This window comes from Hyperolius riggenbachi, chromosome 10 (genome assembly GCF_040937935.1).
Source record: "Hyperolius riggenbachi isolate aHypRig1 chromosome 10, aHypRig1.pri, whole genome shotgun sequence".
NCBI lineage: Eukaryota > Metazoa > Chordata > Amphibia > Anura > Hyperoliidae > Hyperolius > Hyperolius riggenbachi.
Window position 1 is genome coordinate 44,658,401 of NC_090655.1, and position 24,384 is coordinate 44,682,784.

A 24,384-nucleotide genomic window follows, 5' to 3' on the forward strand; every position below is an offset into this window, starting at 1 on the left:
CAAAAACATCTAACCAAGTCAGAGTATTGTTACTATTAGTCAATGTCATTGGTGTTGTTGGTCACACCAAGACTTATTATGTGGAACCAAAGATATTTTTAATATATTTTTTGCTATATGTATTAATAAAGTTCATACGAAAAAGTCTTTTGTACCAGAAAACGGCATTCAATACCCTCTTTTTTTTCATAAGATTTGAGTCCATCCTATAAAGCTATAAAGAGTTTTAATGCAGGCATTCACAAATATTAGTGAGCTCTGCTAGTTTCTTCACCTTCTTTTACAGCAGTCAGACTGACCCCAGCAGCTGTTAATTACTTTCTTATCTAACCCTAATGTATGACTTTCTCTTTTTTTTTTTCTTCCTAGCCACCAGTAATCTCTTATCTTCTTCAATTAACTCTTTACTGACTCATTTTCTGTCCTTCAGCTCCTACCATCTATGAGAACTGCAGGAATAAAAATGCTGTTTGCTTACCTTTCAATGCTAAACTGTCACTTTAACCCCCTTGGCGGTATGAAAAATACCGCCAGGGGGCAGCGCAGCAGTTTTTTTTTTATATATTTTTTTTTAAATCATGTAGCGAGCCCAGGGCTCGCTACATGATAGCCGCTGCTCAGCGGCATCCCCCCAGCCCCGCCGATCGCCTCCGGCGATAGGCGATCAGGAAATCCCGTTCAAAGAACGGGATTTCCTGGAGGGCTTCCCCCGTCGCCATGGCGACGGGGCGGGATGACGTCAGCGACGTCATTGGGAGACCCGATCCACCCCTTGTCGCTGCCTGGCACTGATTGGCCAGGCAGCGCAGGGGTCTGGGGGGGGGGGGGCACGCGCCGCACCGGATAGCGGCGATCGGGCGCGCGGCGGCGGCGATCGGGGTGCTGGCGCAGCTAGCAAAGTGCTAGCTGCGTCCAGCAAAAAAAAAATTATGAAAATCGGCCCAGCAGGGCCTGAGCGGCACCCTCCGGCGGCTCACCCTGTGTCACACACGGGGTTACCGCTAAGGAGGTTAAAGGACACCTGAGCTGTTACTACCTCTATGCTAGGGTGTATGGTTTGGCATCCTTCTACTTTCCTGTAGCAGTAGGGCATTGTACCATCTTAGCCATCAGTGAAAGCAGAGAATTTTGAATCAGGATGATACCATTTATTGGTTTAAAAGAAAAAGAGTAAGCTTTCTGCTAATAAGCCTTCTTCAGACTTTGTTCCCGTATACTGTCAATATGTTAGAGCACACTGCCATATGCACATTCAACATTCAAAAGAGATGTATAGATTTTTCAGCAAATATAAATAAATGTCATTTACAGTGGCTTGCAAAAGTATTCGGCCCCCTTGAAGTTTTCCACATTTTGTCACATTACTGCCACAAACATGAATCAATTTTATTGGAATTTCACGTGAAAGATCAATACAAAGTGGTGTACATGTGAGAAGTGGAACAAAAATCATACACGATTCCAAACATTTTTTACAAATAAATAACTGCAAAGTGAAGTGTGCGTAATTATTCGGCCCCCTTTGGTCCGAGTGCAGTCAGTTGCCCATAGACATTAAACACTAAATTATACAGCGCTCCGACGTAAAAATCTGCCAAAACCAATATGGCTTAAGGATGTATTAAATGCAATCAATATGATTAATAACTCCACAACATATATGCTTATTGTATATAGCAATCTCACACCAATCGCGTATGTTTGCACAGTGTGTATAGTCCTTATATTATACACAGTTCTACAGGTACGCTTCTGGGTAAAGGCTTGAGTTGATCCTTTATTATAAGTATTGTCTCTGCTCCAGACCAGCGCTCCACCGTAGACAATATGCAACAATTACCGCCACCAGGAACACCCTAAAAGATCCTCACTCACTAAATGAGGTGGGCCAGCGGTTACAGTGGCCTTATCTCGCCTCTGGGGTATTTTCCAGGCTCCCCACACCTTATGGTAAACGGATGCTACTCAGATATCAGCTCTTGTCTCTTCTTGAATGTACACCTCAATGCAAACAAACGCTATCATTGCGCAGGCATCTTATTAAGTCAAAAAAATTATTAAAAGGTTCCACTCACATAATACAGGTAGATGATAAGCCTGTGGAATTTAGGAACGGGCTCCACCCCGTGCGGCCTCCCGGGCTGGCCGCCGTATGCTGTAATTCAGGGTTCGCTCGCTCCTCCACGCCACCACATCCCACCACGCCGTCTGTTATTTCCGCATGTGGCTCCTCCCACATGCGGAAATAACACAGACGGCGTGGTGGGATGTGGTGGCGTGGGGGAGCGAGCGAACCCTGAATTACAGCATACGGCGGCCAGCCCGGGAGGCCGCACGGGGTGGAGCCCGTTCCTAAATTCCACAGGCTTACCATCTACCTGTATTATGTGAGTGGAACCTTTTAATAATTTTTTTGACTTAATAAGATGCCTGCGCAATGATAGCGTTTGTTTGCATTGAGGTGTACATTCAAGAAGAGACAAGAACTGATATCTGGGTAGCATCCGTTTACCATAAGGTGTGGGGAGCCTGGAAAATACCCCAGAGGTGAGATAAGGCCACTGTAACCGCTGGCCCACCTCATTTGGTGAGTGAGGATCTTTTAGGGTGTTCCTGGTGGCGGTGATTGTTGCATATTGTCTATGGTGGAGCGCTGGTCTGGAGCAGAGACAATGCCCATAGACATTGCCTGATGAGTGCTAATGACTAAATAGATTGCACTTATGTGTAATCTAATGTCAGTACAAATACAGCTGCTCTGTGATGGCCTCAGAGGTTGTCTGTGAGGAGATGCGGAAAAGCCGCCGCAAATGCTCAGAGTAAGGCGGCTGTTTCCGCGTCCAACATGGCGACTCAACGCGGAGAAACCGCCGCATGCCGCATGGGAAGTGCGGTGGAGTCCGCATTGGACGCGGCAGATTGTACACTTGACACTGGCGCTGACATGATGGAGGGACGCGGGGAGGCCGCCGCTAGCATGGAGAGCGATGCGGTGGCCCCCGCGCCTGAGACAATGGATACATTGCAAAAATGTCTGGTGTGGCTGGGACTGCTAGTCCACACAGGTTCAGAAGGACGCGCGCACGTGTTGAGAGGCAGAGCTTATATGACAGCCAGAGAAGGGTCAGCTGACATTTTCACCACTTCCTACTGGTCCAGCACTTAGGGGTGGCGCCGGAGAGCACTATAGTATATATACTGGGTGCTGGTCATTTCTCTGGTGTCTGGCGTTGCGATCACTACCAAGAAGCAGAGGCAGCCGCTAGTTGGGTCACAGTTAGAAGGGGTAGGGGAAAAAGTGGCAGGGAGGCTAGTCCCGAGTTGTCCCACACTAATAAGTATGCTTGTTTGCGTAATATTGGGGAGGATGATTCAGGAGTAGCAATGCTGCAGCAGGATGTGCTCCTTAGCAACCAAGGGGCAGACTGCTGTAACGAGAAAGGGAATCGGAGTGCAGCTAAGGCTAGACAGGTACTGGTGGTAGGGGATTCAATTATTAGGCGCACAGATAGGGTAATCTGTCGAAGAAACCGCGAATGCCGTACAGTCTGTTGCCTCCCGGGTGCTCGGGTTCGGCATGTAGCGGAAAGAATTGACAGATTACTGGGTGGGGCTGGGGAAGACCCGGCTGTCATGGTACACATCGGCACCAATGACAAAGTTAGTGGGAGATGGAAGGTCCTCAAAAAGGATTTTCAGGTACTTGGAGATAAACTTAAAGCAAGGACCTCCAAGGTGGTGTTTTCTGAAATACTGCCAGTGCCACGTGCTACATCTGAGAGACAGAGGGAGCTTAGGGAGTTAAATAAGTGGCTGAGAAATTGGTGTAGGAAGGAAGGGTTTGGGTTCCTGGAGAACTGGGCAGACTTTGCAGTCGGCTACAGGTTCTACAGCAGGGATGGGCTGCACCTTAATGGGGAGGGTGCAGCTGCATTGGGGGAGAAGATGGCTAAACGGTTGGAGGAGATTTTAAACTAGGATCTGGGGGGAGGCGGGAGGATAAAGTCTCAATACGTAGACAAGATGAGGTAAAAAGACAGTGGGAACCTATCATTATGGAGGGTGGAGAGGGGGGTGGGGACAGTGTAAAGATTAAGGAGGTTGGTAAAAATTCAAGTAGCCAATTTCATGTAAACAAAATTGGTAAATGTGGTGGTAAAAATATAAAGTGCATGGTAACCAATGCTCGGAGCCTTGCAAATAAAATAGACGAACTAGAGTTCATTCTGAATGACAAAGGCTATGACATTGTGGGAATAACCGAGACATGGATGGATGAAAGCCATGACTGGATAGCTAATTTAAAAGGATACAATGTGTTTAGGAGGGATAGAACAGGGAAAAAAGGTGGAGGGGTTTGTCTCTTTGTTAAGAATTCTCTTACAGCTGTCCTCAACGATGAGATGGAGGAAGATTGCGAAGATGTGGAGTCCGTTTGGGTAAATATTCATGGTGGAAATAAAAGTTGCCAATTGCTTATTGGGGTATGCTACAGGCCACCTCTTATTAATGAAGCTGCAGAACTGCGATTACTACAGCAGATTGAAAAAGCTGCAGGTAAAAATGAGGTCATAATTATGGGCGACTTCAACTTTCCAGACATTGACTGGAGTATTGAGGCTACCCATTCTGGTAAAAGCAGCAGATTTCTGGCAGCACTACAGGACAATTACTTGACTCAAATGGTAACTGAACCAACTAGGGGGCATGCGTTACTGGATCTGATCATTTCTAATAGACCAGATAATGTATCAAATGTGCAGGTTCAAGAACATTTGGGAAATAGTGATCACAACATGATAACGTTTGATCTGGTGACTGATAGGCCACGGGGCAGCGGGACCACTAAAACTATGAATTTTAGAAAAGCAAAGTTCACTCAAATTAGGCAGGCACTAAGTTTGGTGAACTGGGATAATGTACTACAAGGGGAAGACACTGAAGGGAAATGGCAAGCTTTTAAACTTATACTCAATCAATACTGTAGTATGTATATCCCATATGGAAACAAAATGTCTAGGAATAAAAAAAGGCCTCTATGGATAAATAGAAAGGTTAAAGATAAAATGAAGAGGAAAAAGAATGCATATAAGGTCTTAAAACAGGAGGGGACCGAGGCTGCACTAAGCAATTATAAGGAGTGCAATAAAAATTGTAAAAAAGAAATTAGGCAGGCAAAGATTGAAGCTGAAAAACAAATCGCTAAGGATATCAAATCTAACCCAAAAAAGTTTTACAAGTACATTAACTCTAAAAAAAGAAAGGTTGACTGTATAGGACTCCTAAAGGATGAGGATGGGAACTCAATGGTGGATGACCAAGGTAAGGCAGAGTTATTAAATGCTTTCTTTGCTTCTGTCTTCACAAAAGAAACAGCACTGTTGCAAACTACAGAGGCAGAAGAGTCTCAATCTTCTAACTGTAATATTAAATACTTAACGCAGGAAGAAGTGAAGGCAAGACTAAATAAATTAAAAATAGACAAGGCACCTGGCCCGGATGGCATGCATCCTCGGGTCCTAAGGGAATTAAGTTCAGTTATAGATAAACCCCTTTATCTTATCTTTTGTGACTCTCTTGCAACTGGCAGAGTCCCAGTGGATTGGCGTACAGCCCACGTTTTCCCATTATTTAAGAAGGGCAAAAAATCTGATCCAGGAAATTATAGACCTGTAAGTTTAACATCAGTTGTATGCAAACTATTTGAGTGGTTACTAAGAGATACTATACATGACTTCATAGTAGAAAATAATCTTATTTCTCAGCATCAACATGGGTTTACTAAAGACAGGTCCTGTTTGACTAACATGCTCAGCTTTTATGAGGTAGTGAATGCTAATATGGATATTGGGAATGCTGTAGATGTGATATACTTGGACTTTGCAAAGGCCTTCGACACTGTTCCCCACAAAAGTCTGGTGCAAAAGTTGAGGATGCAAGGACGGGGGAAGAGTCTGTGTTCATGGATAGGGAACTGGCTAATGGACAGAAAACAAAGAGTTGTGGTCAATGGATCGTACTCAAAATGGGAGACTGTTAGCAGTGGGGTCCCACAGGGGTCTGTTCTGGGTCCAGTGCTCTTCAATTTATTTATTAATGACCTAGTAGATGCAGTAGTGAGCAATGTTGCTATTTTTGCAGATGATACAAAATTGTGCAGAATCATCAACTCTCAGGAAGATAGTGTCATATTGCAACAGGATCTGGATAGGATGGCTATATGGGCACATACATGGCAGATGAAATTCAATGTTGACAAATGTAAGGTCATGCATTTTGGACGTACTAATGGTCTAGCACCATACAAAATAAATGGGATACAGTTGGGGACATCAAACTTGGAGAAGGACTTAGGAGTACTCATTGACAACAAGTTAAATAATCGTACTCAATGCCAAGCAGCTGCAGCTAAAGCTAACAAACTTTTGGGATGCATTAAAAGGGAAATAAAAACTCGAGATGCTAGCATAATATTGCCCCTGTTTAACTCTCTAGTAAGGCCACATCTGGAATATGGAATTCAGTTCTGGGCACCACATTACAAAAAAGATATTGCAGTTTTAGAGCAGGTGCAGAGACGAGCAACAAAATTGATGCGTGGGATGGAAGGTCTCACTTATCGAGAAAGGTTAGATAAACTGGGTTTATTTAGTCTAGAGAAAAGACGCCTTAGAGGGGATCTAATTAACATGTATAAATACATCAGAGGGCAATATAATACCTTTTGTCCCTAGGCCTTCTCAAAGGACTAGAGGACATGATCTGCGCATGGAGGAAAAACGTTTTAACCATTTATTTAGGAAAGGGTTCTTTACAGTAAGAGTGATTAAGATGTGGAATGCATTGCCACAGGAAGTCGTTATGGCAAACTCTATACCTGCATTTAAAGGGGGCTTAGATGCTTTCCTTGCGTTGAAAGACATCCATGGCTACAATTACTAGGTAATGCCTAATGATGTTGATCCAGGGATTTTATCTGATTGCCATCTGGAGTCGGGAAGGAATTTTTCCCTTTAGGGGCTAATTGGACCATGCCTTGTAAGGGTTTTTTCGCCTTCCTCTGGATCAACAGGGATATGTGAGGGAGCAGGCTGGTGTTGTACTTTATACTGGTTGAACTCGATGGACGTATGTCTTTTTTCAACCAAAATAACTATGTAACTATGTAACTATGTAACTATGTGGTAGCACTCAGACCTTGTCTGTATCTGTGTACTAGCATAGCTTCCAAAGGTGTTGACGGCCAAGGATCTCACACCTTAGCATTAGGAATTGAACTGTATTATTTGTTATGACCTTCTGCCTGCCTGACTATTCCTGTGAGCTCTGATTCTGTACCTTGCTATTTCTGATATCCTGTTGCCAAACTCTGCTTGTTCCTGGACTCTGTATCTGCCTTCTGATCCTGTACCCTGCTAATCTGATACTCCGTTGCCGAACCCTGCCTGTTCATTGGATTCCGTATCTGTCTCCTGAATCTGTACTTTATCTGTCCTTGTGTTAACGACCTGGCTTGCCGACCTCGAGAACTGGCCTTACTGTTAGAGGCAGTTCCCAGACCTGTTAGTGACACCCCCTCATTGGTGTCACTCACGCTCTGTCCTTCCTACTTTCAGCCTAGCTCCTCCCCCGGGAGAGTCTAGGCCTTGGAAGGAACTTTCCTTTGTGTGTACTCAAAGTATTTCTGTTGCATAAAACACTCACTTGTTACTCAGGTGTCCAGAGGTTAGTAGATATATCTGATTATCGGTGATACTGCAGATCATCAATAATCGGGTATATTCTGCATTCTCGGTGATACTGCAGATCACCGGTAATCAGACCCTCTCTGTTACACCGATCGTTACATTGTTTAAGAGAATATTGGGAGCAACAACACCATGAAGTCCAAAGAACACACCAGACAGGTCAGGGATAAAATTATTGAGAAATTTAAAGCAGGCTAGGCTACAAAAAGATTTCCAAAGCCTTGAACATCCCATGGAGCACTGTTCAAGCGATTTATCAGAAATGGAAGGAGTATGGCACAACTGTAAACCTACCAAGACAAGGCCGTCCACCTAAACTCACAGGCGGAACAAGTAGAGCGCTAATCAGAAATGCAGTCAAGAGGCCCATGGTGACTCTGGACGAGCTGCAGAGATCTACAGCTCAGGTAGGGGAATCTCACCATAGGACAACTATTAGTTGTGCACTGCACAAAGTTGGCTCTTATAGAAGAGTGAAAAGAAGAAAGCCATAAGATGTCCCGTTTGCAGTTTGCCATAAGCCACGTGGGGGACACAGCAAGCATTTGGAAGAAGGTGCTCTGGTTGGATGAGACCAAAATAGAACTTTTTGGCCAAAATGCAAAACTATGCGTGGCAGAAAACTAACACTGCACATCACCCTGAACACACCATCCCAACTGCCAAATACTGTGGTGGCAGCATCATGCTCTGGGGGTGCATCTCTTCAGCAGGGACAGGGAAGCTGGTCAGAGTTGATAGAAAGATGGATGGAGCCAAATACAGGGAAATCTTGGAAGAAAACAAAGTCTGCAAAAGACTTGAGACTGGGGCGGAGGTTCACCTTACAGCAGGGGAACAACTCTAAACATAAAGCCAGGGCAACAATGGAATGGATTAAAACAAAACATATGTGTTAGAATGGCCCAGTCAAAGTCCAGATCTAAATCCAATCGAGAATCTGTGACAAGATCTGAAAACTGCTGTTCACAAACGCGGTCCATCCAATCTGACTGAGCTGGAGCTGTTTTGCAAAGAAGAATGGGCAAGGATTTCAGTCTCTAGATGTGCAAAGCTGGTAGAGACATACCCTAAAAGACTGGCAGCTGTAATTGCAGCAAAAGGTGGTTCTACAAAGGATTGACTCAGGGGGCTGAATAATTACGCACACTCCACTTTGAAGTTATTGATTTGTAACAAAAGGTTTGGAATCATGTATGATTTTCTTTCCACTTCTCACTAGAGTTGGGCCGAACCTCCGATTTTAGGTTCGCGAACCCTGTTCGCGAACTTCCGCGAAAGGTTCGGTTCGCGAAAAAGTTCGCGAACCGCAATAGACTTCAATGGGGAGGCGAACTTTGAAAGTTTAAAAAAATTCTATCAACTGGAAAAATGATAGAAAACATGTTTCAAAAGCTCTAATACCTGCAGCCACACCTAATTGAGTGAAAGACACATCACTGCTTGAGGACCCGCCCTCCCTCCCTCCTCCAAGCAAGGTCCTTTATACCATTTGCCTGCCTACACTAATTAGTTATGGGACAGCTGCTACACACTCTGCTAGGGAGATTTTAATTGGCCTCCCTCCTCCCTCCACCTATTCCCTCCTCCCTCCTACCGGAGGGAGGAGGGTCTCTTCTGCCAGGGAATTATACTATTTTAAAAACCAGTATACATCATACCATAGCTGGGAATACATACATGAGTATACATCATACCATAGCTGGGGATACATACATGAGTATACATCATACCATAGCTGGGAATTGAACCCAGATCTCACTGTGTGGTGGGCATGTCACCCTAAGCAGGGCTGCCAGGCAACTGGTATAGCTTAAAAGGAAATCAATATGGCAGCCTCCATATACCTCTCACTACAGTTCTCCTTTAAGCAACCTAATGGTTCTATTGCATTGAGCATAAATGTAAAATTTTAGGCTAGCTTCACTTACTTCTGTAGTGGTACAGTGCTTAGGGTGACATGCCCACCACACAGTGAGATCTGGGTTCGATTCCCAGCTATGGTATGATGTATACTCATGTATGTATCCCCAGCTATGGTATGATGTATACTCATGTATGTATTCCCAGCTATGGTATGATGTATACTGGTTTTTAAAATAGTATAATTCCCTGGCAGAAGAGACCCTCCTCCCTCCGGTAGGAGGGAGGAGGGAATAGGTAGAAGGGTAGAAGGGTAGAAGGGTAGAAGGGTGGAGGGAGGCCGGCCAATTAAAATCTCCCTAGCAGAGTGTGTAGCAGCTGTCCCATAACTAATTAGTGTAGCCAGACAACTGAGTCAAATGGTATAAAGGACCTAGCTTGAAGGGAGGGTGGGCGGGTTCTCTAGCAGTGTGCTTGACAATAGCATGTCTGCTGACAGTGAAATGGAGGCTAAAACTTTTGCTCAATACAGCATTATGGGGCGAATCGAACTTCCGCAAAAGTTCGCCTGATGCAGGCGAACGCGAACCCCCAAAGTTCGCCTGGAACCGTTCGCCGGCGAACCGTTCGGCCCATCTCTACTTCTCACATGTACACCACTTTGTATTGGTCTATCACGTGGAATTCCGATTAACTTGAATCATGTTTGTGGCAGTAATGTGACAAAATGTGGAGAACTTCAGGGGGGCTGAATACTTTTGCAAGCGACTGTAGATGCTTTAACCACTTGCCGACCGCACCCAGCCGATGGGCGGCGGCAAAGACTGGGCCTAAACTACCGCAATACGCCCATTGGCGGAGGCGGGCGTGGTTATGCGGCGATCGTGTCATTCCCCCCCTCGCGCTGTAACCCGACGGCCATTCGGAAGCGCCAACGGGTTACTAGCACCCGGATCGCCGCATGACAAACGTATAATAGGCTTTGTAATGTATACAAAGCCTATTATACAGGCTGCCTCCTGCCCTAGTGGTCCCAGTGTCCGAGGGACCACCAGGGCAGGCTGCAGCCACCCTAGTCTGCACCCAAGCACAATGATTTCCCCCCCCTGCCCCCTGATCACCCACAGCACCCCTCAGACCCCCCCTGCCCACCCCCCAGACCACTGACTGCACCCAGTCACCCCCTAATCACCCATCAATAACTCCCTGTCACTTTCTGTCAACGCTATTTTTTTTTTTATCCCTAAACTGCCCCCTGCTCCCTCCTGATCACCCCCCCACCCCTCAGATTCTCCCCAGACCCCCCCCGACCCCCCCCCCCTGTGTACTGTATGCCTCTATCCCCCCTGTAATAACCCACTGATCACCTGTCAATCACCCGTCAATCACCCCCTGTCACTGCCACCCATCAATCGGCCCCTAACCCGCCCCTTGCGGGCAATCTGATCACCCACCCACACCAATAGATCGCCCGCATATCCAACATCAGATCACCTCCCAAGTGCAGTGTTTACATCTGTTCTCTCCTCTAAACACCCACTAATTACCCATCAATCACCCCCCTATCACCACCTGTCACTGTTACCCATCAGATTAGACCCCAATCTGCCCCTTGCGGGCACCCAATCACCCGCCCACATTGCCCTCAGACCCCCCCTTATCAATTCGCCAGTGCATTATTTACATCTGTTCTTCCCTGTAATAACCCACTGATCACCTGTCAATCACCTATCAATCACCCATCAATCACCCCCTGGCACTGCCACCCATCAATCACCCCGTCACTGCCACCCATCAATCAGCCCCTAACCTGCCCCTTGCGGGCAATCTGATCACCCACCCACACCAATAGATCGCCCGCAGATCTGACATCAGATCACCTCCCAAGTGCAGTGTTTACATCTGTTCTCTCCTCTAAACACCCACTAATTACCCATCAATCACCCATCAATCACCAGACCCCCCCTTATCAATTCGCCAGTGCATTATTTACATCTGTTCTTCCCTGTAATAATCCACTGATCATCTGTCAATCACCTGTCAATCACCCCCTGTCACTGCCACCCATCAATCACCCCCTGTCACTGCCACTCATCAATCAGCCCCTAACCTGCCCCTTGCGGGCAATCTGATCACCCAGCCACACCATCAGATTGCCCCAGACCTACCCTGAGATCACCTCCAAAGTGCATTGTTTACATCTGTTCTGCCATCTAATCACCCACTGATCACCCATCAATCACCCATCAATCAGCCCCTGTCACTGATACCCATCAGATTAGACACCTATCTGCCCCTAGGGCACCCAATCACCCGCCCACACCCTCAGAACGTCCTCAGACCCCAGCCCTAATCACCTCGCCAGTGCATTGCTTGCATCTATTTCCCCCTCTAATCACACCTTGAGACAACCATCAATCACCTCCCGTCACCACCTGTCACCCCCTAGCACACCTACCCATCAGATCAGGCCCTAATTTGCCCCGTGTGGGCTCCTGATCACTCGGCCAAACCCTCAGATCCCCCTCAGACCCCCTTCCGATCACCTCCCCAGTGCATTGATTGCATCTATTTTCCCCTCTAACCACCCCCTGAGACACCCATCAATCACCTCCTGTCACCCCCCCTAGCACTCCTATCCATCAGATCAGGCCCAATACAACCTGTCATCTAAGAGGCCACCCTGCTTATGACCGGTTCCACAACATTTGCCCCCTCATAGACCACCTGTCATCAAAATTTGCAGATGCTTATACCCCTGAACAGTCATTTTGAGAAATTTGGTTTCCAGACTACTCACGGTTTCGGGCCCGTAAAATGCCAGGGCAGTATAGGAACCCCACAAGTGATGCCATTTTAGAAAGAAGACACCCCAAGGTATTCTGTTAGGTGTATGATGAGTTCATAGAAGATTTTATTTTTTGTCACAAGTTAGCGGAAATTGATTTGTATTGGGTTTTTTTTTCACAAAGTGTCATTTTCCGCTAACTTGTGACAAAAAAAAATCTACTATGAACTCACCATACTCCTAACAGAATACCTTGGGGTGTCTTCTTTCTAAAATGGGGTCACTTGTGGGGTTTCTATACTGCCCTGGCATTTTAGGGGCCCTAAACCGTGGTGAGTAGTCTAGAATCCAAATGCCTCAAAATGACCTGTGAATAGGACGTTAGGCCCCTTAGCGCACCTAGGTTGCAAAAAAGTGTCACACATGTGGTATCGCCGTACTCAGAAGAAGTAGTATAATGTGTTTTGGGGTGTATTTTTATGCCCACTGCCCAGTGGAGAGGGAGGTGGGCGGTCCCCACGTGACTTCCTTTTGAATGCCCGCCGTTTTGAGTCTTAGTTTACCAGGCGCTTATCTCCGAAGAGGCCGTCATGGCGGACGGCGAAACATGTCAGATGCACAGCGTCTGAGCCATTAGCTACACCCCAAAACTCCCACGAGATCCACCACGGACTCATTCTCCATTTTATCAACTACAACTCCATTGGTGTGTTAACTATGACGTCACATGCTATATGAACTTTATGTCAAGCGATCTCCTCTGCAATATATGATTGCCTCATTCCATCTGCATGGCTTTCTCTGCTTGGCCGTGCTAAAACGGCTTGCTGAAACCTGGAGCCAAAATATCTATGAGCTATTTTATGGATCCTTCCTACATCTGGCAATAATAACATGCATGGCTTGAGATTATGATTGAGTCTGAGATATAGATCTTCATCAATATTTCACTGTACTGTCTGGGACTGCGAGTGAGTCCAGATACGTGAGTCCAGATACGGACATTTTCCAATATTTGCATGCTGTGCTGGGACTGCGATTGAGTCCAATAAGATATCCAACCATCAGATGGGGTTTTGATGTCTGGGCTGTGTTGCTCTACTTCTCTGGCCTTTGATTCAAACAATCATATCATCTGTAGCGCTTCATTTGATGAACGTCATCATTTTCCCTTTGAGGATCATATGGAACGGGTTCATATATATATACATATGGAGGACTATTTTTCATGTAGTTTGGTGCAATAATCGTGCAAATAGAGGACTGCAGACTCTAAAGGGGTATTTCTGTGGGTGTTATCTGATGGCTAATCTATAGGGTGCAAGTCCCTCTTTTTAGCATAGTTTGTAATTTTTTGTATTTGTATATATTTGTTGTATGTGTGTTTTTGTATACTAAGATTTTTCTAATTAAATAACATTTCTGCATGCACCCAAGAGTCAATTGATCTGTATACTGTTGCTATTTACTTTGTGAAAAAAAACAATTGAAATCAATTTCCGCTAACTTGTGACCAAAAAAAAATAAAATCTTCTATGAACTCACCATACTCCTAACGGAATACCTTGGGGTGTCTTCTTTCTAAAATGGGGTCATTTGTGGGGTTCCTATACTGCCCTGGCATTTTAGGGGCCCTAAACCGTGAGGAGTAGTCTTGAAACCAAATGTCGCAAAATGACCTGTGAAATCCTAAAGGTACTCATTGGACTTTGGGCCCCTTAGCGCAGTTAGGGTGCAAAAAAGTGCCACACATGTGGTATCGCCGTACTCAGGAGAAGTAGTATAATGTGTTTTGGGGTGTATTTTTACACATTCCCATTCTGGGTGGGAGAAATACCTCTGTAAATAGACAATTGTGTGTAAAAAAAATAAAAAAAATTGTCATTTACGGAGATATTTCTCCCACCCAGCATGGGTATGTGTAAAAATACACCCGAAAACACATTATACTACTTCTGAGTACGGCAATACCACATATGTGGCACTTTTTTGCAGCCTAACTGCGCTAAGGGGCCCAAAGTCCAATGAGCATCTTTAGGCTTTACAGGGGTGCTTACAATTAGGCACCCCACAAAATGCCAGGACAGTGAACACATACCACAAATTACCCCATTTTGGAAAGTAGGCACTTCAAGGTATTCAGAGAGGAGCATAGTGAGTCCGTGGCAGATTTCATTTTTTTTTTTGTCGCAAGTTAGAAGAAATGGAAACTTTTTTTTTTGTCACAAAGTGTCATTTTCCGCTAACTTGTGACAAAAAATACAATCTTCAATGAACTCACCATGCCGCTTTGTGAATACTTTGGAATGTCTTCTTTCCAAAATAGGGTCATTTGGGGGGTATTTATACTATCCTGGAATTTTAGCACCTCATGAAACCTGACAGGTGGTCAGAAAAGTCAGAGATGCTTTAACATTGGAAAATTTACTTTTTGCACCATAGTTTGTAAACGCTATAACTTTTACCCAATCCAATAAATATACACTGAATGGGTTTTTTTTTTATCAAAGACATGTAGCAGAATAACTTTCGCGCTCAAATGTATAGGAAATTTTACTTTATTTGAAAAATGTCAGCACAGAAAGTTAAAAAAGTCATTTTTAAAAAAAAATTCATGTCTTTTTTGATGAATATAATAAAAATTAAAACTCGCAGCAGCAATCAAATAGCACCAAAAGTAAGCTGTATTGGTGACAAGAAAAGGAGGTAAAATTCATTTAGGTGGTAGGTTGTATGACCGAGCAATAAACCGTGAAATCTGCAGTGGTCTGAATAGAAAAAAAGGCTCTGGTCCTTAACCACTTGCTGACCGCGCACTCATACCGCGCGTCGGCAAAGTGGCAGCTGCAGGACCAGCAACGCAGTTCTGCGTCGCCGGCTGCAGGCTAATTAATCAGGAAGCAGCCGCTCGCGCGAGCGGCTGCTTCCTGTCAATTTACGGCGGGGGGCTCCGTGAATAGCCTGCGGGCCACCGATCGCGGCTCGCAGGCTAAATGTAAACACAAGCGGAAATAATCCGCTTTGTTTACATTGTACGGCGCTGCTGCGCAGCAGCGCCGTAAGGCAGATCGGCGATCCCCGGCCAATCAGCGACCGGGGATCGCCGCCATGTGACAGGGGACGTCCTGTCACAGGCTGCACAGGACGGATAGCGATCACCAGGGGGCCAGGAAGGAGAGGGGGAAGCAGAATTTCGCCGCGGAGGGGGGCTTTGAGGTGCCCCCCCCCGCCAGCCACACGCAGGCAGGGGAGATCGGACCCCCCCCAGCACATCATCCCCCTAGTGGGGAAAAAAGGGCGGTGATCTGATCTCTCTGCCTGGTGTTTGATCTGTGCTGGGGGCTGTAGAGCCCACCCAGCACAGATCACAGAATTCAACGCTGGTCCTTAAGGGGGGGTAAAGGGTGGGTCCTCAAGTGGTTAAAGAGACACTGAAGCGAAATAAAAATTATGATATTATGATTTGTATGTGTAGTACAGCTAAGAAATAAAACATTAAGATCAGATACATCAGTGTAATTGTTTCCAGTACAGGAAGAGTTGGGAAACTCCAGTTGTTATCTCTATGCAAACAAGCCATTAAGCTCTCCGACTAAGTTAGTCTTGGAGAGGGCTGTTATCTGACTTATTATCTCAACTGTTCCTGGACTATTTACTTTTTCTCTGCTAGAGGAGAGGTCATTACTTCACAGACTGCTCTGAAAGACTCATTTTGAATGCTGAGTGTTGTGTAATCTGCACATATTATAGAATGATGTAATGTTAGAAAAAACACTATATACCTGAAAATAAAAGTATGAGAATATTTTCTTTGCTGCTAATCTTTTAGTAATTATTCATAGTACACAACCAATTCACTATATCATATTTTTTTTCGCTTCAGTGTCTCTTTAAGGGGCGAAAAGACTGTGGTCCTCAAGTGGTTAAAGTGGAACTGAACTCTTGCACAAGACAGAAGGAAAACAGAGAAATGAACCTTGTATGTATTTAGAGAGTCTGTCTAATTACCCCCTCATCTGTGTCCAATCACAAGTTGTAATTTTGATCTCTACACTGTGTCACCTGACTGCCACAACAACTAAGCTCATTTGAAAGCACAGAATCTTAACAATATGTCTGCTTCCATGAAAGCAGGAAGTAGATACACTGCAGATTTATTGCAGGATTTATTTCAGCCGTAACAAAGAAATGTTTTTCTTTAAAGGTTATGTTGTTGCGTATCTTTTAGAGCAGAGAGGAAGTTTTGAGTTCAGGTCCACTATAATTACAACAGAACATCCAAAGTGGGTCTTGACAGGATGTTTGCTACTTACCTGTTCTGTATGGGCTTCTTTCCATTGCACTGCCCTGCCGGCTGCCACCTGTTTGTGGCTCCGACTGCAGCCAGTCGCATAGAGGACAAAGAAGCAGCGCATGCTCTGTCCACTCGCGCTCCCTGTAATTTTACGCTCCTGCCCAGATGTGCACAGCAACCGAGGCCGGTACAGTGTTATGCATTCTTGACAAGTACCGGCCATACATCAGCGTCATTTCTCAAGTATGCATGCCCAGAACACTATCAGCTGCTGTGCACATTCGGGCAGGAGCGCAAATTACAGGAATTATTTGTTGAATGTGGGGCAGAGCAGCACAACTGAAATGAGCCCATTGAAACCAGTGATCGCTAGTCAGTGTTGGACAGAATGTTTTTTGGTGGTGGTGGTGGAGGGGGGGGGGGGGGGGCAGTTGGTGACAGCAGGCCTAGGGCACTGGAAAGTACAAATCCAGCTCTGCCACCTCCTGTAAGTGACAGCAACATAAGAGAATAGTAATTCATGGCTCATTTTACTCTGGAAGAAATGTACTTCTGATCTGTATGCGTACATGTATTTTAAATTTTACTATTTTTGTGATAGTGGTCCTTGAAAGAAATTATGCACCGATATACATTCAAGAATTAGAGGGCCTGCCAGGGTCACACTGTCTTCTGCTTTTTCTTTTTTGCTTGTCTTGTCTTGCTCTAAATCAGTGTCTGGGCAAAATTGCTCTGCTGGGTAATGGGGCATCTGTTTTCAGGTATTGGGGCATTTGAACTGATCTGCTGCTCAGATTGCTGGGGTACACTGGGTTATATGCTGCCGACTGCAATGTCCTGATCTGTGACCCACATATTGCTGCTCTGTACTTGCTCGGCTTTGCTTTTCCCAGCTCCTGCACATGTCCCGGCTGCTTTAATTGCTATCCCCCCTACAGGCCGCCATGGATAGTGAGGGAAAGATGTAAATTGGCTTTCAGCTGTTGCTGGCGCACGAATTAGTGTTTTTGACGGCAACCAAATAACTCACTGAGTGCCGCTACATCCATAATTCCTATTACGGCCTATGGTGGTGCCGGCTGCGCCCAAATCTCTTTTGCTGTTTTTGCAGCACTCACTACCAGCTCAGCGCATCATTACCTACACTAGCGCGGCACTCCTGAAATGGGAGTTCCATGCCTCAGGACTGCCCCTGTGAGACACATTCTCTGCCCACATTGATCAGTGGGCCCGCGGACCCGCGGTAAACATCGGCTTAGGGGGAGGAGGGCAGGCAAAGCAAGACTTAAGAGGAAGAGCCTGCAGTCACCCATCCCAGCCATTCTATTTCAGGGCCGGCCCTAGACTATTTGCCGCCTGAGGCAAAAAAAAAAAATTTGCAACGCTGCAGGAAGTGACGTCAGTGGAGCGCACGCTTGGAACGAGGAAGAGGTGAGTCCTACCCGCCCGTGCCTCTTACACATAGCGGCTGCTTGTATTTAAGGCTGGAGGGGAGCGGAGCACAGGGGACCCAGGCGAGGGAGGGGGGGTCCGACCCCCCTCCCCGCCGCTAGGCCCAATACCCCCGTCCTGCCAGCTACCCCTCCAGCTCGGCGGCCGGCTCCCCGCACCCACGGACGGGCGGGTGCCGCCCCTGGAATTTTGCCGCCTGAGGCAAAAGTTTCACCCCGCCTCATGAGCGGGCCGGCCCTGTTCTATTTGCAAATGTCCGCTCCCTCCCGAACAAGCTGGATGAGCTGCTTCTACCACTCGGCAGAAAACCCACCCTCACGGAAACTCCTCAGTTCTTTGCTTCATTGAAACCTGGCTGAATGACAACATCCTGGACTACTCTCTATACCTACTAGCCTTCAATCTCTTTCGAGCGGACTGCGATCATGCACTCTTGGGTAAAAGGAGAGGCGGTGGCATCTACTTGGACTACATCAATGCTGCTTGGTGCTTCAACATGACCATCCTGTACAAATGCTGCTCTCCAGATATCGAGCTCCTACTCAAAAACTGTAGGCCTCAGTACAAAGTCTTTCCTAACAACAAACTCTGGTTCAACGGCACTGGAAGGTTAAAGAGGAAGCCCACAAATCTGGCACCCTAGAGGAGTGGAGGAGTTCAGGGAGGCCTGGAGTACCCTAAACTGAGAACTGAAGGTGGCAAAGAGGGACTACTCTAATAAGCTGGGTCTTAACCACTTGAGGACCACAGGTTTATACTCCCCTAAAGACCACTCCATTTTTTACAATTCAGCACTTCACAGCTTTAACAGTTTATTGCTTGGCCATACAACTTACCACCCAAATGAATTTTACCCCCTTTTCTTCCCACAATAGAGCTTTCTTTTGGGTGGTCTCTGATTGCAGCTGCAATCTTCACTTTTTTTTATTAGTAAAAGATTACCTTTTTTTTTTTAAATCCCTATCTCTTTGATTCCCCCCCCCCCCCCAAATTAGCCCTAGACTGTGATACATACACTGCACTACTCATACATAGGCATCAGCCCATGTATGGGCTTAGATTGTGAGCTGTTGGGAGGGACAGTTAAGTGACGAGGCTGTGCCCTCTCCAGTGCTGTGCTAGATCACATCACTGTACACACTATTAGCCTCTTTATTGTTTATTTCAGGCTGTCAGCTCCGATCACGGCTGGCAGGCTGATTGCCATGGCCCCGCTCTGATTACAGCAGGGGATGAGGGCTCGAGCAAGCTCTGTTACCTGTGTAGGTTACATTGTTCATTCTCTGATGGTACAACATCGCCCAGAACCTGTGAGGTTTGTGGTTGTTGAGCTAAAAACATTAACTCCTCCAAGACCAGGGCGGAATCTTTGCAGAGGCCACATAGGTTGAGGTCTAGAGGGAATACATGATGCTGCATATGGAGAAGTTTGGTTTGTAAACAACATGGAAAGTCAGCGTACAAAAAAGGGGAAGCATATGAAGCAAAAACGATGATTGCGACTGTCTATTCTAGATAGAATGGAAAACCTGTGCTAATGGAGTCTCAAGCCTCCAGTAACCACAGTGTTTCTGGTTTCATGTCTAACCGGTTTTGTAGCAATAACCAGTCATTATGCTTATTGAAGGAACCTTATTTGTAATGTTTTTACTTGGCTGAACCTCCTGGCAATAGGGTGTCCACACAAAGTTCTGGAGTCCATGTTCCCTGCCCGCGCTCCTTTCCCGCACTGCCTTTTCATGGTCGCCATTTTCTGCAATGAAGGGGGAGGCACTGAAGGGGGGGGGGAGGAGTCAGCCTCCTTCCCCACAGTTGATTTGATGTGTCTTACTGTTATTGGAGGACAACGTTCTGTCATTCAAGAAGAATAGACGTCCCAAACGTGGCATTGCTTGATTGGTTGGGGATTTCTTCTATAAAAGGTTCTACAAGACGTTCAGCCATCTTAGACATCAGAGAGTTCGTTGAGTTTGGTAAGTGAAACTACCAATCTTGCCATATAGCATTGGGGGAAATATTTATTATGTATATGAAAAGGAAAGCTAGAGACATTTTGAGTGGTTTATGAAAAATGTAGCCAAAATATGCAGAAAATATTTTATAGTTGTTGGTTTTGTCGTAGAGTTGCATTGTGCAACCTTCCACAAATATATAACAATTTGCATATAGTGGACAGATTTGATACATAGGCAATTTTATCAAAACCTGTGACCAGTGTAAGAAATATTGGAGCATCTGGGCATCTGCTTCACTGTTGCGCTATTTCTGCTTGCTTGAATGTCAAATCTAAGCTTAAAGGAGGGAAAGGAGGGGAATTTAGATCAGGCTTATTGGGTCGGAGACGGTGGCAATCTTGGTGCAGGGAAGAAAACAGAGGCGTTTCTTGGGAGGAAAGAAAAAAGTGAGTGGCATTTGGGGAAAAGACAGTAAACATTTTTACGCAGCTAGTAAATCACAATAGATTTCAGCCCAGCCCAATGATCAAACTTGGCACAGTCAGGTCTAACAAGTCAAGCGTTTTTTTTTTTTTTTTTTTTAAATGTTATTCCTTATTTATCTCTTCTGTGTGAATACCGTTCTCAATCAGGTCTTAAATGAGTAGGTAGTAGTACACACGATCAGGGGTGCTCGGATACCCCTTTTCAAAATCCGAATTGATCCGGATACCCAGAGATCCGGATCCGATTTGGATTTCCGAATCCGAACTTTTTAGTATCCGAGTAAACTCGGATATCCAAACCAAATATCCTGGATATCCGGCCAGATTCGGATATCTGGATAGAAAACCAAAAGTGATCTGAAAATGGCTTAACCACTTCCCGACCGCCGTATATACAATTGGCGGCCGGGAAGTGGACCCCGCAAGGACCGCTGTATAGACAAATGGCGGCGGTCCTTGTAGGGGCATGGGCGGAGCGATCGCGTCATCCATGACGCGATCCTCCGCCGGGGATCGATAGCCGGCAGTTTAGTCTCCGCTCGCCGGCCACTTAGCAGCGCCGGCAAGCGGAGAAATCCAAAAATCCGGCCAATAAAGGAGTATAAGGCACTTTGTTAGGTAAACAAAGTGCCTTATACGTGCTTCCTCCTCACCTCGTGGTCTCATTGTTCCAGAGACCACCAGCGAGGAGGAAGCATTTTGTAAGTACACACTACAGTGCTTTTTTTTGCCCACAGCCCCCCTGATCTCCCACCCCAGCCTTCAGACCCCCCCCCCCTGGTCACCCCAGCAGACCCCTGCCAGCACCCTTGCACCCCTATAACGCCCCCCACCTGCCACTAACTATTGACACTATCCCTTAGTTTAATTCCCTAACTGCCTCCTAGTCACCCCTCACCCCCCCCCACCTTTAGATCACCCCCAGACCCCATCCCAGACTACCCCCCTGTATACTGTATACATCTGTATACAGCTACCTTACCCCCTGATCCCCCTCTGATCACCTGTCTATCACCTGTCTATCACCCCTCAGCACCCCCACCCATCAGAGCAGACCCTAACTGCCCCACGGGGGCAACCGATCACCTGCCCAGACCTTCGATTGCCCTCATACCCCCCTCCTGATTACATCCCCTGCTCTTTGTTTACATCTGTCCTCCCCAGCGATCACTAACTGATCTTCGATCAGTAACCCCCTGTGACTGCCTCTCATCAGATCAGGACTCAGTCTGCCCCGTGCGGGCTCCTGATCAACCCCCCACCACCTCAAATCGCCCTCAGAACCCCCCTAATCACCGTCCGAGTGCATTGTATTTGACTGTGCTGTGATTGCATTCGATTGTGCTGCGATTGTATTGGATTGTCCCGTGATTTGCTTCGATTGTCCCGTGATTGTTTGATTGCCTCTGAGACCCCACTTCCCAACAACCCCCACCCCACCCCTACCACCTTCCGAGTGCATCAGATTTGATTGTGCAGTGATTGGATTCGATTGTGCTGTAATTGTATTTGATTGTCCCGTGATCGGCTTCGATTGTCCCGTGATTGTTTGATTGCCTCTGAGACCCCACTTCCCACCACACCCAACCCCACCCTCCCCCCCACCACACCCAACCCCACCCTCCCCCTCACCACCTCCATCCACCACCTTCCGAGTGCATCAGATTTGCTTGTGCTGTGATTGGATTCGATTGTGCTGTAATTGTATTTGATTGTCCCGTGATTGTTTGATTGCCTCTGAGACCCCACTTCCCACCAACCCCAATACCTCTCAAATACTCCCTTTTGCTAGGTAGGTGCTCTTTTTTTCTGGGTAGTCTCGGAGGAAAACCCCATAAATTTAGCAATCCACAATGGCAAGAAGGGGGATTTCCGATGAGGAGGTATACAGGTACATGGACCAGTCGGATGAGAGCTTTTGGGAAGACTCATCCGACGAATCATCTGGGTCCGAATCTGAACCTGTGGAAAGCAGTGGTTCTCGCGTACGTTAAAAAGGGGCGCTGGGAAAAAAGGGCGCGGGGTTTTAAACGATAAGCATGGATAACGTTTAAAAATGTATTGTACTGTATTTCGTTTAAAATTAATGTTTTATAAAGTTATAAATCATTAAATAATGTGCATTAAATCGGCAATTGTAAAAACGTTAATCTTCCGTTTAAATAGTGAAACGTATAATGTTTAAAAAAAAATTACTAAGTAACCCTCCCTGTACCTACCCCTAACCCCTAGACCCCCCTGTTGATGCCTAAACCTAAGACCCCCCTGTTGGTGCCTAAGTAACCCTCCCTGTACCTACCCCTAACCCCTAGACCCCCCTGTTGGTGCCTAAACCTAAGACCCCCCTGTTGGTGCCTAAACCTAAGACCCCCCTGTTGGTGCCTAAACCTAAGACCCCCCTGTTGGTGCCTAAACCTAAGACCCCCCTGTTGGTGCCTAAACCTAAGACTCTCCTTAGTGATCACTGTATTGTGTGTAGAATAATGTTTTAAAAACAGTAAGGGATAAAATATATTACGAAGTAAAAGAAAGCAGAAGGTTGGCACTACAGGTTAACACCACTCAATGCAGATCATGCAGTAGACACGTGAGGGCCTTTTCAAATGTGCCTCCTCTTTGTTTCCTGGACACCCACTGATGCGTGCTCAAGCTGACAATGATGCAGATAAATAGAAGAAGAATGGAAGCTGGCACTGCTGCAGGTGGTCAATTTAATGTCGTAATGTAGTAGGTACAAACGTGCAATAGTGTAACAGACATGCAAGTTACAAATGATGAAGCACATACCCTGTGAGAAGAGGCTTTGGTGGTGGTGGGTGTTGGGCACTGATGCCTGACGGCCGTTTCGCGCTAAACAGCGCTTCTACGGAGGCTACACCTCCATAGAAGCGCTCCGTAGAAGCGCTGTTTAGCGTGCCAGCTTCCATTCTTCTTCTATTTATAAAATATATTACAATTTACGTTACGTACTGATCGCTTTGTTTCGTGAATAATAATGTTTTACAAACAGTAAGGGATAACATTTAAAATAATGTTTTATTGAAATAAGAAACGTAAATCATCACAAGCAGTTATAAAACATGAAATATCTTCGGGCGCCATTGGAAAACGTTATTATTCTCGGGCGCCCTTTTTTCCTGTTCGGCGCCCAGTAAACGATAATTATTATGGGAGTGAATGGCGGCGCCCGATTTGTCCACTAGCCTCCTGCGCCCTTTTTTACTGTTACCGTGGTTCTCTGACCGAAAGTGATGACGAGGCTTTGGTCCCGGCTAGAGCCAGGCGTACCAGACCCCATGTCGTTAGACCGCAGGTGGCGCAGGATCCGCCTCAAGGGCAGCAGGGTGGTGCTAGCGCTGATTGGAGTTTTCTTGGTGAGGTAGGCACCAGCAGCGCAGCATCTCCTGGACTTAGTACCAGTACTTCCGTAGACCCTGGTGAAGTGGTGAGCGCCAGCATGGAAGTTGAAACTGGTACGGTGGCAAGTGCAGTAGTACCCCCGTCGCAGCCACCAAGAAGAAGACGGGCCCGTAGTACCCATAGACTCCCAGAGGTGCTGGCAAATCCATATTGGCAATCCCCGATCACCCGTAGTGCCCCCTTTCACCGCCCAGTCTGGAGTCCAGGTGGCGACAGCTCATCTAGGAACGGCCCTAGACTTTTTGCAGCTGTTCATCACCCAGGTTCTCTTGGACTTAATTGTGGTTGAGACCAACCGTAAAGCCACACAATTCATCACCGAGCACCCGGAGAGTAGCTATGCCCAGCCTTTCCGGTGGAAACCAGTCCAAGTTTCCGA

General features: G+C 46.3%; 1 protein-coding gene and 1 long non-coding RNA gene across 3 annotated transcripts in view; one reads left to right on the top strand and one right to left on the bottom strand.

The window, feature by feature from the left end:
* The window catches only part of LOC137536013 (rap1 GTPase-activating protein 1-like), a 363,102-nt gene that overhangs the window by 223,820 nt on the left and 114,898 nt on the right, over positions 1-24,384 (bottom strand). The window lies entirely within an intron of this gene.
* LOC137535671 (uncharacterized) overlaps positions 20,048-24,384 on the top strand; it is a 43,169-nt gene continuing 38,832 nt past the window's right edge. Inside the window, exon 1 of the long non-coding RNA XR_011024432.1 lies at positions 20,048-20,118. This is a non-coding gene — a long non-coding RNA (uncharacterized lncRNA). The remainder of the gene's footprint in view (positions 20,119-24,384) is intronic.